Source organism: Eschrichtius robustus, chromosome 16 (assembly GCF_028021215.1).
Source record: "Eschrichtius robustus isolate mEscRob2 chromosome 16, mEscRob2.pri, whole genome shotgun sequence".
Taxonomy (NCBI): Eukaryota; Metazoa; Chordata; class Mammalia; order Artiodactyla; family Eschrichtiidae; genus Eschrichtius; species Eschrichtius robustus.
In genome coordinates, this window is record NC_090839.1 from 18270650 (window position 1) to 18285486 (window position 14837).

At 41.3% G+C, this 14837-nt stretch overlaps 1 protein-coding gene across 2 annotated transcripts in view; it reads left to right on the forward strand.

Moving 5' to 3' along the window:
- The window catches only part of PTPRT (protein tyrosine phosphatase receptor type T), a 785959-nt gene that overhangs the window by 682368 nt on the left and 88754 nt on the right, over positions 1 to 14837 (forward strand). The gene's annotated exons all lie outside the window — the stretch shown is intronic.

Below are 14837 nucleotides of genomic sequence, written 5' to 3' on the forward strand. Positions count from 1 at the left end.
CACAAAAGCATTGTGGGGTGACATGGGGGTTTGTAATTGGCAGCCTCTGAGATACCCCCGATGATTCCTGCCTGCTTTCACACATCCTTGTATTATCCCTTCCTTTGAATGCAGGCTGGATCTACTGACTGGCATATAAGGAATAGAATGTAACAAAGTATTGAGGTGTCACTTTCAAGATTAGGTTATAAAAAGTCTGGGGCTTCCATCTGGGCTGCTCGCTTTCTCTCTCTTTTTCATTTGCTTGCTCCATGGGAAGCCAGCTACCATGTTATGAGTTGCCCTATGGGGAGACCCACTGGGCGTGGTTACTCCAATAACCCATGAGAAAACTAGTTTGCTAGCGACCACATGAGTGAACTTGGAATCAGATTCTTCCCCCCAGATGAGTCTTCACATGTAACCATAGTCACATCTGACAGCGTGAGTGCAGATTCATGCAAGACCTAGAGCTAGAGGTACCCATGAAAGCTGCACTCAGATTTCCGACCTACAGAAACTGTGAGATAGTAAATGTTTGTTATTTTAAGTTGCTTATTTGGGGGGTGGTTTGTTAGGTAGTGATAGATAATTAATACATGGCTTAATATGTGATATGTTATAAGAATTTACCAAAGGCTTTTTGGTTAATAAGTAGTAGAGCCAGGATTTAACCTTGGTTCCTCTGATGCATTTCTGTAACCAAAGAAGAATAGGAACTGTAGTTAAGACCTCTCATTGCAACTTTCAGGGGTCCTTAAAGCATTGACATCCCACAAGTGCTACTATTCAGAGGCAGTTTCTCTATAACAATGATTCCCTTATGACCTGCACACCTTTATTACCATGAGAAGAAGCCACTGGAACTCTGGAGAAGTTGGTGAGCAGCATGCTTGTAGGATTGATCTTCTTTACTATGTTTCAATCAGGAATTGGGTCAAAATTCCCCTTTCTGGCCCCCAGTCACTGCCCTGACCCCCATTAAATGGTTGTAACAGTAGTTCCCAAACATGACTGGCCCCAAACTGAAGCTACTAAGTCCTTAGGTCTAGGGAAGAAATCTATATTTAACATGTTCCCTGAGTGACTCTTGTATAGCCCAATGGTTTGGGATCCACTACGTAAAACAAAGTAGGTTGCCATTTCAGTCAACTTCTATAATTCAGCAGCTGAGGGTCTGCCAGGCTAACCCTTGATGTGCACACACAGCTTTATCAGTTCTCATGAGAGTGTTAGGATTCTGTCCTTCCCAGAGTAAAGGCCAGCAGCGTTGGTTGCTTGAATGTTTTTGTTTGGTTGGTTTCGAACAGTACTAAGGTGTACTACCTCATTCATTCACTAAAAGCAGAAAGGACAGTGCTTGCTTTATTGAGTAACTCCAGGACCATTAATGAACAAATTGTATTTCTTAACTGGAAGCTCCCTTAAAGACCATCTGATCTCTTACTACTCAAAGCGCAGGTCCATGGGCCAGCAGCATGACCGTCCCCTGGGAGCTTGTTACAAATGCAGACTCTCGGATCACATTCCAGACTCACTGAATTAGAATATGCATTTTAAACTATCTCTAGCGTGTATACTAAAAGTTGAGAAGGAGTGGTCTAATTCAACTCCATAATTTTAAAGTTAAGATCCAGAAGGTGAAAGTAATTGTGCAAGACAATTTAGTGGCAGAACCAGGATGAAAACTCAAGTCTTATAACTCCAAAACTGTGTTGTCTCCACTCTGTTAATATTGTGTTGTCTTTGTAGCTTATTATATCCACATACTCTGCTTAAGTATCCAGGGCATAGTTTGAAATGAAGAAAGCAGGCTTCTCTCCATCCAGGATAATGGCAAACGCGTTTCAAACAGCTGTTGCACATTTCAATTTCCTCTCCCTCTCCTAGACAAGTTTAGCATTTCATTTTCTCTTTCGTATACATCAACAAAAGACAAAGTCACCTGTCAGGCTGAAGACTGTAAAAGCTGACAAAATTGAGTTTTTCTAGTTTAGCTAAGTATTACTCTGCAACTATTTTGCATACCTTTGTCTTATTATGATTTTGACAAATGAGAGAGAGGAAATGTTTTCAATGTGAGGCATTATTTACTTTTTTTTCCCTTCCATCACGCACCTTCCTATGAGGATGTGGGTCTCCGAGTGCAGTGATACACACACAACACAAAATGCTGGGCTGGTTGTTTTTAGTGTGAGCACAACTCTGGAGCCAGGGAGACATTCCAGATCATGCCCTGCCCAAGCTGGTGTCACAACAAAGCTGTAACCTTCAGTCTGACAGAAACCCAGCCTTCCCCACACAATCTGTCATCCCCCCTGTACAAACCTCTCTCAAAAGCCACCCTAGAATCCCTCTCTTTCCTGCTTGCAAGAATATCAAAACCATACAATTTACTTTTCTTTATTATTTCTGCTTCAAGTAACTTACTAAGCAGGACATGTTCCTCTGCGTTCTTTGGAATATCCTATCTATACTAACATGAACAGCCATATACAGACTTTTCTACTAATAGTATTAAATAACTTCACAATGATAATAATCTTTCCAACATTGGGTAAACTCACATTTTCTTCTTAATATACTTCATTCTCATAAGTAATATAATCCCCAGGAAGCCATTCCTTACCAGCCAAAATTTGTACCATACTTTATCATCTGTTTACAAAATTCTTCAGGCACATGTATCACTGCATATTTACGGGGTATTTTTCTACTCCTCGAAGTTCAGATAGTCCGTTGCTTCAAACAGAAGTGCAAGTGGATGGTGGCTATGCAGTAATTAAACACTGGACTTGGACGTTACAAAAAAGAGTTTGTGTTTCTGGTGAGCGGAAACATTTTAAAAGTCCAGCATTATACCCCTTCTCCTTTGTGGTTCAGCAGTATATTTCCAAGATCCCATACATACCCCGCAGCTTTGTTCCCTCATTTCCTAGTTTGATCACTGAGCAGTTAAGACCAAAAAGCATTCTCTTGTTGCTACAGGTCTGTTGCTTCTGGCTCGCCACGTGATCTTCATTTTTGTTTGAATTAAGTTTAAAAAAGACTTTCAAAGTCTTTTTTTTTTTAACAGTGAAATCCTTTCTTCAAGCACAATCATACCTAGAAGTCTATTTTATAAAACAGATAAAAAACCATTTACCTCTGGCTGCAGCAGAGGTGAGGGAAAACTCATGTGCTTGCTGAGCATTGGGTGCGTGCACGCACACACAGGCGCGCACACACACACACACACACACACACACACACACAACCCCTCATGAGGGTCCAATTCACTCCTGACCCACAGAATAGACTCTGAACAGAGGTCTCCCTTCCTAACTCTGGCTCAGCTCTTAGGTCACTAAGTCCACAGACTAATAATTCACTTATTCCTTCCCCTGGAGACCACATGCATGAAACTTTCCACATTATGATTTACCTAAAATAAAAATAACGATCCCAACGACTGGTCACTTAAACAAGTACAGACTATGGCTTCTGACTAAAAGGGCATGAGTCACAAAAGCAAGGCCATAACATGAATGGCACCCTCTCAAATCAAGCAGTGCACAGCATGCGTGGCCACACATGGCTGCCCTGTGGACCCCCGGATTAGAGGATCCTCAGGAAAGGTGGGTCCCAGTTTATGGGGCTCTAGTAGACCACAGGGTTTCACTGAGAGACACTTTTTTCATTATTGCTACAGTCACCCAGAGTCCAGGAACCAGCCCTCAGCCTAGAGACAAGAGAGAAACTCAAAGGCCAGTGTTCTGTTACATGAGGGATCCTTGGGCTGGAAGTACTTCTGCATCTTGGCTGTGGTGGTCACAGGGATCTACACCTGTGATTAAATTACATACAGCTGTGAACACGCACGCACAGGTGCACGTAAAACTGGTGCAATCCAAGTAAGTTCAGTGGAATGTGTTCATGTCAATTCCCTGATTATGATGCTGTGTAATAGTTATGTGAGATGGGAAGTTGGGGAAAACTGACTGCAGGGTATACGGGGCCGCTCTAAGTTATTTCTTACAACTGCACGTGAATCTACAATTATCTCATAATAAAACTTCTTTAAGAAAAAGCTGGTGCTCTGGTAAGGGGCTGAAAGGTAACTTCTGACCCTGGCCACATCCATCAGAGTCTTCAGATGTGTTTCATGGTTTTCCCAATCAGTTACTCACTCGCCAATCCAAGCATGTGATAAAAGTGTTCTACCCATTTCTAGCAATTGTGAAGTGGTTTCTGTGTGTCTTTTTTCTTAATCATTTTTGGCAGAGGTTTGTCTAATTTATCAGTGTTTTCGAAGGAAAGAACCAGCTTTTGTTTTTCTTCAGCTTCTCTGTTGTGTCCTTAACTTCTATTATGTCCCATTATCATCTGTTCTTATATTTATCTACTTACTTTCTACTTTCAGTGACTATATTTTTCATCTCTAGAAGTTAAACATGTATTTTGCAAAGTCACCCATCCTTTTTCCATGATGTGTTGCCTTATTGCTGTGGTTCACCATCCTTCCATATTCTCTTTAATCAATCTAAGTGTATTTATTTTATCGTCTCTTACACAGTTTCATTATTTTCAATGCTTAGCAGGCATATCTCTCTGTGTATCATGTCTGCTGACTCTCCCTTGTGGGGATAAGCTTGCTCACGTGGCTTGTCATTCTTTTTTTTTTTTTTTAACACCTTTGTTGGACTATAATTGCTTTACAATGGTGTGTTACTTTCTGCTTTATAACAAAGTGAATCAGTTCTACATATACATATGTTCCCATATCTCTTCCCTCTTGCATCTCCCTCCCTCCCACCCTCCCTATCCCACCCCTCTAGGTGATCGCAAAGCACAGAGCTGATCTCCCTGTGCTATGCGGTTGCTTCCCACTGGCTATCTATTTTACGTTTGGTAGTGTATATATGTCCATGCCACTCTCTCACTTTGTCACATCTTACCCTTCCCCCTCCACATATCCTCAAGTCCATTCTCTAGTAGGTCTGTGTCTTTATTCCCGTCTTGCCACTAGGTTCTTCATGACCTTTTTTTTTTTTTTCCTTAGATTCCATATATATGTGTCAGCATACTGTATTTGTTTTTCTCTTTCTGACTTACTTCACGCTGTATAACAGACTCTAACTCCATCCACCTCACTACAAATAACTCAATTTCGTTTCTTTTTATGGCTGAGTAATATTCCATTGTATATATGTGCCACATCTTCTTTATCCATTCATCCGATGATGGACACTTAGGTTGCTTCCATGTCCTGGCTATTGTAAATAGAGCTGCAATGAACATTTTGGTACATGACTCTTTTTGAATTATGGTTTTCTCAGGGTATATGCCCAGTAGTGGGATTGCTGGGTCGTATGGTAGTTCTATTTGTAGTTTTTTAAGGAACCTCCATACTGTTCTCCATAGTGGCTGTATCAATTTACATTCCCACCAACAGTGTAAGAGGGTTCCCTTTTCTCCACACCCTCTCCAGCATTTATTGTTTCTAGATTTTTTGATGATGGCCATTCTGACCGGTGTGAGATGATATCTCATTGTAGTTTTGATTTGCATTTCTCTGATGATTAATGATGTTGAGCATTCTTTCATGTGTCTGTTGGCAATCTGTATATCTTCTTTGGAGAAATGTCTGTTTAGGTCTTCTGCCCATTTTTGGATTGGGTTGTTTGTTTTTTTGTTATTGAGCTGCATGAGCTGCTTGTAAATTTTGGAGATTAATCCTTTGTCAGTTGCTTCATTTGCAAATATTTTCTCCCATTCTGAGAGCTGTCTTTCGTCTTTTTTATGGTTTCCTTTGCTGTGCAAAAGCTTTTAAGTTTCATTAGGTCCCATTTGTTTATTTTTGTTTTTATTTCCATTTCTCTAGGAGGTGGGTCAAAAAGGATCTTGCTGTGATTTAGGTCATAGAGTGTTCTGCCTATGTTTTCCTCTAAGAGTTTGATAGTGTCTGGCCTTACATTTAGGTCTTTAATCCATTTTGAGTTTATTTTTGTGTATGGTGTTAGGGAGTGTTCTAATTTCATACTTTTACATGTACCTGTCCAGTTCTCCCAGCACCACTTATCGAAGAGGCTGTCTTTTCTCCACTGTATATGCTTGCCTCCTTTATCAAAGATAAGGTGACCATATGTGCGTGGGTTTATCTCTGGGCTTTCTGTCCTGTTCCATTGATCTGTGTTTCTGTTTTTGTACCAGTACCATACTGTCTTGATTACTGTAGCTTTGTAGTATAGTCTGAAGTCAGGGAGCCTGATTCCTCCAGCTCTATTTTTCGTTCTCAAGATTGCTTTGGCTATTCGGGGTCTTTTGTGTTTCCATACAAATTGTGAAATTTTTTGTTCTAGTTCTGTGAAAAATGCCATTGGTAGTTTGATAGGTATTGCATTGAATCTGTAGATTGCTTTGGGTAGTAGAGTCATTTTCACAATGTTGATTCTTCCAATCCAAGAACATGGTATATCTCTCCATGTATTTGTATCATCTTTAATTTCTTTCATCAGTGTCTTATAATTTTCTGCATACAGGTCTTTTGTCTCCTTAGGTAGGTTTATTCCTAGATATTTTATTCTTTTTGTTGCAGTGGTAAATGGGAGTGTTTTCTTAATTTCACTTTCAGATTTTTCATCATTAGTGTATAGGAATGCAAGAGATTTCTGTGCATTAATTTTGTATCCTGCTACTTTACCAAAGTCATTGATTAGCTCTAGTAGTTTTCTGATAGCATCTTTAGGATTCTCTATGTATAGTATCATGTCATCTGCAAACAGTGATAACTTTACTTCTTCTTTTCCAATTTGGATTCCTTTTATTTCTTTTTCTTCTCTGATTGCTGTGGCTAAAACTTCCAAAAGTATGTTGAATAATAGTGGTGAGAGTGGGCACCCTTGTCTCGTTCCTGATCTTAGTGGAAATGGTTTCAGTTTTTCACCATTGAGGACGATGTTGGCTGTGGGTTTGTCATATATGGCCTTTATTATGTTGAGGAAAGTTCCCTCTATGCCTACTTTCTGGAGGGTTTTTATCATAAATGGGTGTTGAATTTTGTCGAAAGCTTTCTCTGCATCTATTGAGATGATCATATGGTTTGGCTTGTCATTCTTTATATTTTATTTTTCTGCTATGAATTCATCTTTAGTGGAGGCGGTTTTGTTCTGTGAGAATTAACATGTCTTGGATTATGAAAATAGCTCTATAGAGTGGTTCTCATTTGCTTGTCAGGACAGGAAGATTTTCTGTGGTATTACACAGATTTGTATGTTGATTTCTAGGTTTGCAGTTGCTCTATCACACACAGAGCACAAATGCAGACCCCAGACCAAAATGTGCTAGGGGTCCAGAGTTTCCTTTGTTTATTGCCTCTAACTAATTGATACCTTTAACTTAAGTGTGTGCATACACACGTGTGCACACACCCACAGATATGCACACACATGGTTAAAGTTAGATCCTTTACTTAAGAACAAGATTAAAATAGTATATATTGACTGTCTGTTATAAAAGGTGAAGAAGTTGATTTTTTTTTCTAGTGATTCATCAGTCACCCATTTCCTCGTTTTTGTTAGTAACATTTCAGAAGTTAATCAAGTATTTTTATATTAGATGTTTTTACATGGTTTCTCATTAACAATTCTTTTTTATAGTTCATTGTGTTTCAACTCATATTTATTTTGATTTTAATACTCATATCTATGTTTAACTGATTATGGTGTATAACAAATCAGTTCTTTTATAATACAGTTTCCTCCGATCTTGTGGGAGTTTTTTCACTAAAAATTTTTTTCCTTATTTCCCCACCTCTCCAAGCCTCTAGAAAAGGATCAGAGCCAGTATAATTTCTGAATCTTTGTGCATCAGGAAACATCTTTCTGTAGCCTCACAAATGAAAAACAACTTATATCAGGGTATGATTTTGGAGTCACAGCATATTTCCCTCAAAAATTTTGTTCCAGTGATTTTTGGCATTTAACTTTGGGCAACAGAAAATATGGTTAGCATTGTTTCTTTTTCTTTATAGATAGCCTTTTTTCCAGCCTAGATGTTTATCTGAATATTTCTACATCAGTAGTATTTAATAACATTATCAGGAGATTTGTTCTAATTTTAAATTGTACATGGAGAGCTCTTTACATTTTGTTCATTTTTGGGTTTTATTCTGCCAAAAAGCTGTTTTTACATTGTATCCTTTATTATTGCATCTATTTTGTTTATTCTATTCTCTTCTTTAGTAATAGCAATTATCTGTCTTTTATATGTCTGTTTTTTCTCTGAAAATGTCTTTTTGGTGCCTTCACACGTGAACACACATGAGCAGATGATATTCCAAGGAAATAGAAGTCTCACTGTTCTCATTCCCTTATATGTTCACTACAAGGTTCTCAAATTAATTCTCCACAAGTTTCTGCCTGTTGCTTATTCTCATTACAGATTCCAATGTCCATTCAAATTCTGCTATTCCATTTTGGTTTCCTTACCATCTTTCTTTGCCTCACTCAGCAAATTTTCTTCTTGTTGCTTCTTCACTTGATCCATATTTTGGAAAAGCTGTCCTCTTATTGTTTAATCTTTCATTTTCTTTATTCTTCCATGTTTTCTTGAATTTCATGCCATCTAAAATGCATTTCTGTTTTCCACTGTGTAGGTTATAGAAAAAAAATCAAATGGGCTTAAACAATAAGTTAATGTGTTATCTTACAGAACAGGAAGTCAGGAGTTAGAGGAGGTTCCATGGATTGGTTGAATGAGATGCCCAAGAATGTCATTAAAGCCCCCCCGTCCTTTCAAGCTCTCCACTTTGCCATCTCATGTTGGCATTGCCCTTAGCCTGGATCCTTTCTTGGATGCGAGATTGCTTTAGCAGTTCCAAGCATCAAACCCACACATGGTAATGTCCAGTAGGAGACAGAAGCCACTGGAATATCCTTCTTAGAAGTAAGGAAATCTTTCCTAGAAGAAAATAGAACTCCCCTAGTAGACCTTCCCTCCTAGCTCATTGAAAATTTTTGAAAATTGGCAAAGACGATAGGAACATCTGATTGGCTTAAAAAAATCAAGGATTTTCCCCTGTGTCTTGGAATAGGGTCATCCTCCTCTGAGTCACATGGGGAATGTGTGGGCACCAAGACTCGTTTGGGGGTTCTGCCAGAAAGGAAGAAGGTGAGGGATGGCTGTTAGGTAAACAGTCAACACTGACTACTTTTCTTTTGAAAATTTTATTTTTCTCAGCATCCAGAGTGTCATTTTTCGTATTTTTCACATCGCGGATTTTTCTGAGACTCCGTGTTGTTTTGTTTCTGTTTTCTTAACTTCGAAGAAGGAGAGGTCTCTGGGGACTGGTGTTTGCCAATAAACAGAGAAGGCAGATTCTTATTGTTGCTTTCGGTGTTCAACTGATTGGAATCCTTTTCTTGTGACTTAAGCAGGAGAAGTAATGGAGGTTCACCGTCCCCATCCCTATGTGATATATCTTCCACCATCCTTCCATGTCATGTGAGAGCTGTGGAAGAAGGAATTCACACTCTCTCCACAAAGAGAAAGATTGATTTCTTTATCAGGAGGAGCAAATGAATCCAGAAGCACTTTCCTATGACTGTTCCCATCACAAATTTTTTCTAATACTGAATCCGAGTTCTGGGGTACAAAGGTGTTTATCCACCCTCTTTTGTCTTAGCCAATGAAAGGGACTGAGGAAGAGAAAGGGCTTGGAGATGCCCGATCCCCATATTTGCTTGCTAGAGCCTTTGATTCTCTGAGCCCAGGAAAGAAAATGGGAAAAGATGAAGCATTTCTTTTCTGTCCTTCGAGCCAGTGTTACCTTAAGTAACAAAGCATAACCGTGTCAATTGTCAATTGTATAATGTCCATTTCAGCTCCGTAGAATGTGGCACAGCGGGATGACATTCTACTTAACTATTAGTTTTACAGGTTCAACCCTGTGGAGTTGGTCAGATTTAAGACAGGGAGAGAAGGTAATTCCATCTGTCATTACATTGAGTAAGAGCACATTCCTGAGGGGATATGAGATGGGGGTATGTGAATCTACTCTTTCTCAAAAGTCACAAGTCCGTATACACCTATCTTAGTTTAAGTCAAAACTAGCTTATCACGCCCATGATTTTATATTTCACTATCATTCTTAATGAGATAAAGTAAAGCAATGGTTGAAAATTGATTTAAAGAAAAACTTTGAAGACATGACTATATAGATATGCACTATTCAGTGCAGTAGCCACTGGTCACAGGTGGCTATTTATATTTAAATTAATTGAAATTAGGTTAAAGTAAAAATTCAATTCCTCAGTCACACCAGCCACATTTCAAGTGCTTGACAGTCATAGGTGACTAGTGGCTACCATATTGAATGTGCAGATACAGAGCACTTCCATCATCATATGAAGTTCTGTTGGGCAGTGCTGTGCTAGAGCTGTCTTACACTAGATCAGTGTCTTTTAGAGTTCACTCTAGCTCTAAGTCAGCTCTCTTTAGAACTTGATTTGGCTCTGGATGTACACCCGCCCTGTCTAATACTATAGCCACTTACCATATGTGGTGTTAAGCACTGGAAATATGGCTGGTCTGAGTTGAAATGCTTTATAAGTAAGATACACATTGGATTTCAAAGCCTGAGTATGAATAAAGAATGTCAAATATATCATTAATAATTTTATACCAACTCTACGTTGAAATATCATTTCGATGTATTGGGTTAAACAAAATTTCTTATTGCAATCAATTTCACTTGTTCCTTTTTACCTTATTTAATGTTGCTATAAGAAAATTTTAATTTACGTACGTGGTCCATGTTATATTTCCACTGGACCTCTTTACCCTCTGTGTAACTCCAGAATGCTCTCCCTTTCTCTGCCTCTTTCTCTAGATCTGTGCTTCCCAGTACAGTAACCATAAGCCACATGTGTACATTTAAATTTAAGTGAATTAAAATTAAGCAAAGTGTAAAATGCAGTTTGCCCATCACATTAGCCGCATCTCACACACTCAGTAGTCACACGTGTTCAGTGGCTACCATATTGCACAGCACAGATAGAGACCATTTCCATCACTGTGGAGAGTTCTATTGGACAGAGCTGGTACAGGTTGTACACAGTGATGGCAAAAACCACAGAAGTGGGGCGTGAATGCCTAAAGCTTGGGCGATGTCTGCACGGTGCCTAACTCTGCAGCACGTTACCCTCCCACCTCCTGGAGCCCATCTGTTCCACCTTTGTCAGGCATGTTTATGCACATCTTATCTCCTCTTCTCTCCTGCAAGGGCCGTGGCAGCGTATCTCCCTCTGAACACACTTTCCTCCGCCCTCCTGTCTGTACTTATATCTAACACTGTGCTTTGTACAATATAGGTACTCAGTAAATATTTGTTAGCCGGCTGGAGTGGCAGTTCCTAGCGAGTGATTGGAAATACGTGGCTGTTGCTAGTGGGAGATCTCTAATGGCTTGGTAGCAGGGGGGATAAGAAAGAAAGAGAAGGTCAAAGCCAGGTTCCCAAGGAGGAAGGAAGAGCGACTGGCAGAGAGACAGAAAAGAGGAAATCAGAGGGATGGTGGTGACCTGGCATCTCGTACACGTCACCATAATCCCTCGGCTCGCCCTACCAGCCCTTCACGGGCAGCAGCAAGACACGTTGCGGGGGAATTCACAGCCTTAGACAACAGCTATAGAAAAGGTGCAGAAGAAATCCAAAATATTATTATGTGATAAACATGTAAGGCCTATAAATGAGCAGTTGGAATGGCATGAAAATTAAGGGTCTGGTGAGGAGAAAAATGAAAAATGTTCTCTCCCTGGGCCAGCTGGTTTGAGTTAACATTTTATGAGCAGCATGTGGATTCCAGCACCCTTGTTGAATTAGCAGCAGAATCACACATTAGTTTTAAGGCTCCCTCTCGAAAAGGAACATCGTAACGATTTTTAATTGGGGCTGATAAAAATGTAGCATTACTTGTAGGTTCCTGAGAGAAGTGAGTTGTGAAATTGGGTTTTCATTAAACCTAATGATGGAAAATTAAGTATAGTGAGTCTGGTGAAATGGGGTGTGATAAAAGGCATCACTTCTGCATTATCAGAGGTTAATAGGGAATAGGTGAAGTAAGCTACATTGGAAAAGGGAGTCCAACTAGTTGAATTAATAAACCTTGAAACTCCCTTGGTTCCGAGTCTTCATAGCGCCATTAGCACCCGCATTGACATTATTACAAATGTTACAGCAATACAAGTTGCTAAATTTCAGACGCGTTTGTATTCCATTCCAGTGTTGGTTTTGCTGACACCAAGTTTACAGTCTGTCTAGCAATGTGTTTAGAGGAAAATATCCATATTGGTAGCTATTTGGTTTTGGAAACACTTGGCATCTCACAAAAATTGTCAGATGCTCTTTGCTAAGAAGCCTATCTCTGCCAGGCAGCTGGTCTCCCAGGCAGCCCAGGTCCCAGGCCCATGGGTCTCTGAAGATACCTGTCACCATATATGACAGTGGCTTAGGTGGGAGACACTCACAGAGCTCCAGGCATTGACCCCGGTTCATCCTGTCCTGGGAATCGTGAAGTGCAGCATCTAGAGAAGCAAACTCAAGTGCTCCTTTTTTCTCCATCCCCATGAGTGATATTCACTGGAAGGAGGCCTCATATCCATGGCAGCTAGGACGCCTACAAGAAATAGCGTGAGTCTTTAAGGAGAAGGAGTCTTCTTAAAAAAAAAAAAAAAAAAATCCTTCAATAGGGGCTTCCCCGGTGGCGCAGTGGTTGAGAATCCGCCTGCCAATGCAGGGGACACGGGGTCGATCCCTGGTCCGGGAAGATCCCACATGCCGCGGAGCAACTAAGCTCGTGTGCCACAACTACTGAGCCTGTGCTCTAGAGCCCGTGAGCCACAACTACTGAGCCCGCATGCCGCAACTACTGAAGCCCACGCGCCTAGAGCCCGTGCTCCACAATGAGAGAAGCCACTGCAATGAGGAAGCCCGCACGCCGCAACGAAGAGTAGCCCCCGCTCGCTGCAACTAGAGAAAGCCCGCGTGCAGCAACGAAGAGCCAACACAGCCAAAAATAAATAGATAAATAAAATAAATTTTTTTAAAAATCCTTCAATAGTTTCCCACTGGCTTGGAGATTCTTAGACATTCACACCTTTCCAGGCTGACCTCACACCATCTCTCACAGCTTTACCCCCATCGTATTTCCACCCTCTACCTCCACTCTGTCTTATCTTCCTTGCTCTTACCTGGATGTGCTTGGCTTTTCCAGCTTCTCTGCTCATGCTTCCAGGGGTTCATCCTGTCTGTCTACCCTACTAGGCCATCCAGCCTTGAGGGTGAAACCTGTATTCTGTACATTTCCAGTGTCTACCAGAGTCCCTGGAACAGAGTGGGGTCTCAGTAAATCTAACTCCTGATCACAAGGGTGTGGTGGAGAAGGGAAGCTGTGCCCACATTTGCCAGCTCTATGTTTAAGCAACACCAGTGAAGATGTGTTACCTGTTACCTCAAATCCCAGGAGAAAAGTAAGCAGTATTTTTCTCATGCTTGTCAGAAAACTTGTGCTTACATCTCACCTAAGCCCTTCTTTCTGGTGCATAAACCTATATATTCTAGATCCTTCTGTTGGCAATCCTTTCCTTACTAGGAAGAATTTTGCTCATGCTGTCACATAGGAGGAAAGTTCACTTTTACATACAGAATCAATGTTTGGTGGATTATTGCGACAGAGAGAAACAAGCTGAAAGATACGTGGATTTTGAAAAGACGAGTTGCAGAAAATGAGGAATGTATGCTAAAACTCCCAGGGAATGAGTGTGGCATAGGCCCCGTGGGGTCTGCCTTGGAACCTTGCAGTGCCTGAAAACATCTGGGTGAGACACATCAAATCTGGCAGTTCTCATCTTATGCATGCCACAAACAGGAGGGTCTAGAGCATAGACTGTCCATGTCTTTGGGAGGAGGCTGGGGAGACCAAGCCTGAATGGTTCTGGATAAGACGAACTGGCCCTGAAAGATTGACAGTGTATGGCTGGCAGGGAGTTCATAGGGTAAGAAAGTGGTTTTACTGGTCTAAGGGGAGCAGAGTAATTCAAATTTCAACCTAAGCAGGCATCAGTTTTAAATGTATTTATTTATTGATTGATTGATTGCTGTGTTGGGTCTTCGTTTCTGTGCGAGGGCTTTCTCCAGTTGTGGCGAGCGGGGGCCACTCTTCATCGCGGTGTGCGGGCCTCTCGCTATCGCGACCTCTGTTGTTGCGGAGCACAGGCTCCAGACGCGCAGGCTCGGTAGTTGTGGCTCACGGGCCTAGTCGCTCCGCGGCATGTGGGATCTTCCCAGAGCAGGGCTCGAACCCGTGTCCCCTGCATTAGCAGGCAGATTCTCAACCACTGCGCCACCAGGGAAGCCCCAGGCATCAGTTTTGAGGGTGGCCCAACTAGTAGGGAGCAGTTAACGCAATTCAGTATGTCTAAAGATGATTATCAGGCGAGATTATAGATCTTATACCAAGGATAGATGTATGAAGGCGATGAGGCGTAGGACCCAGGCCTGGGAGAAGGAGCTCTCGGGACTGAAGGAGGAGGCTCCTACCTGCAAAGTAGGTTCAGCATCACTCCTGGATTAAGAGTGTTAAATTCTGGGGAAACTAGACAGTAGGCAGAAGGTGATCATTGTTGCAGAGCCCATAGCTGGAGAGCAGCTGAGAAGGTCAGGGTCCCTGCTGTCTACTGCGGATCCAAGACTGGCTCCAGTTCCTCCCAGTGTATGACCCAAAGGAAGCAAACTAGTAGAGAAACCCGGTCACACGGGGATGCAGGCAGATGGACCAGAGGCAGACACATGGCTCTGACCTCCAGGGACCTGAGGCTCTCCT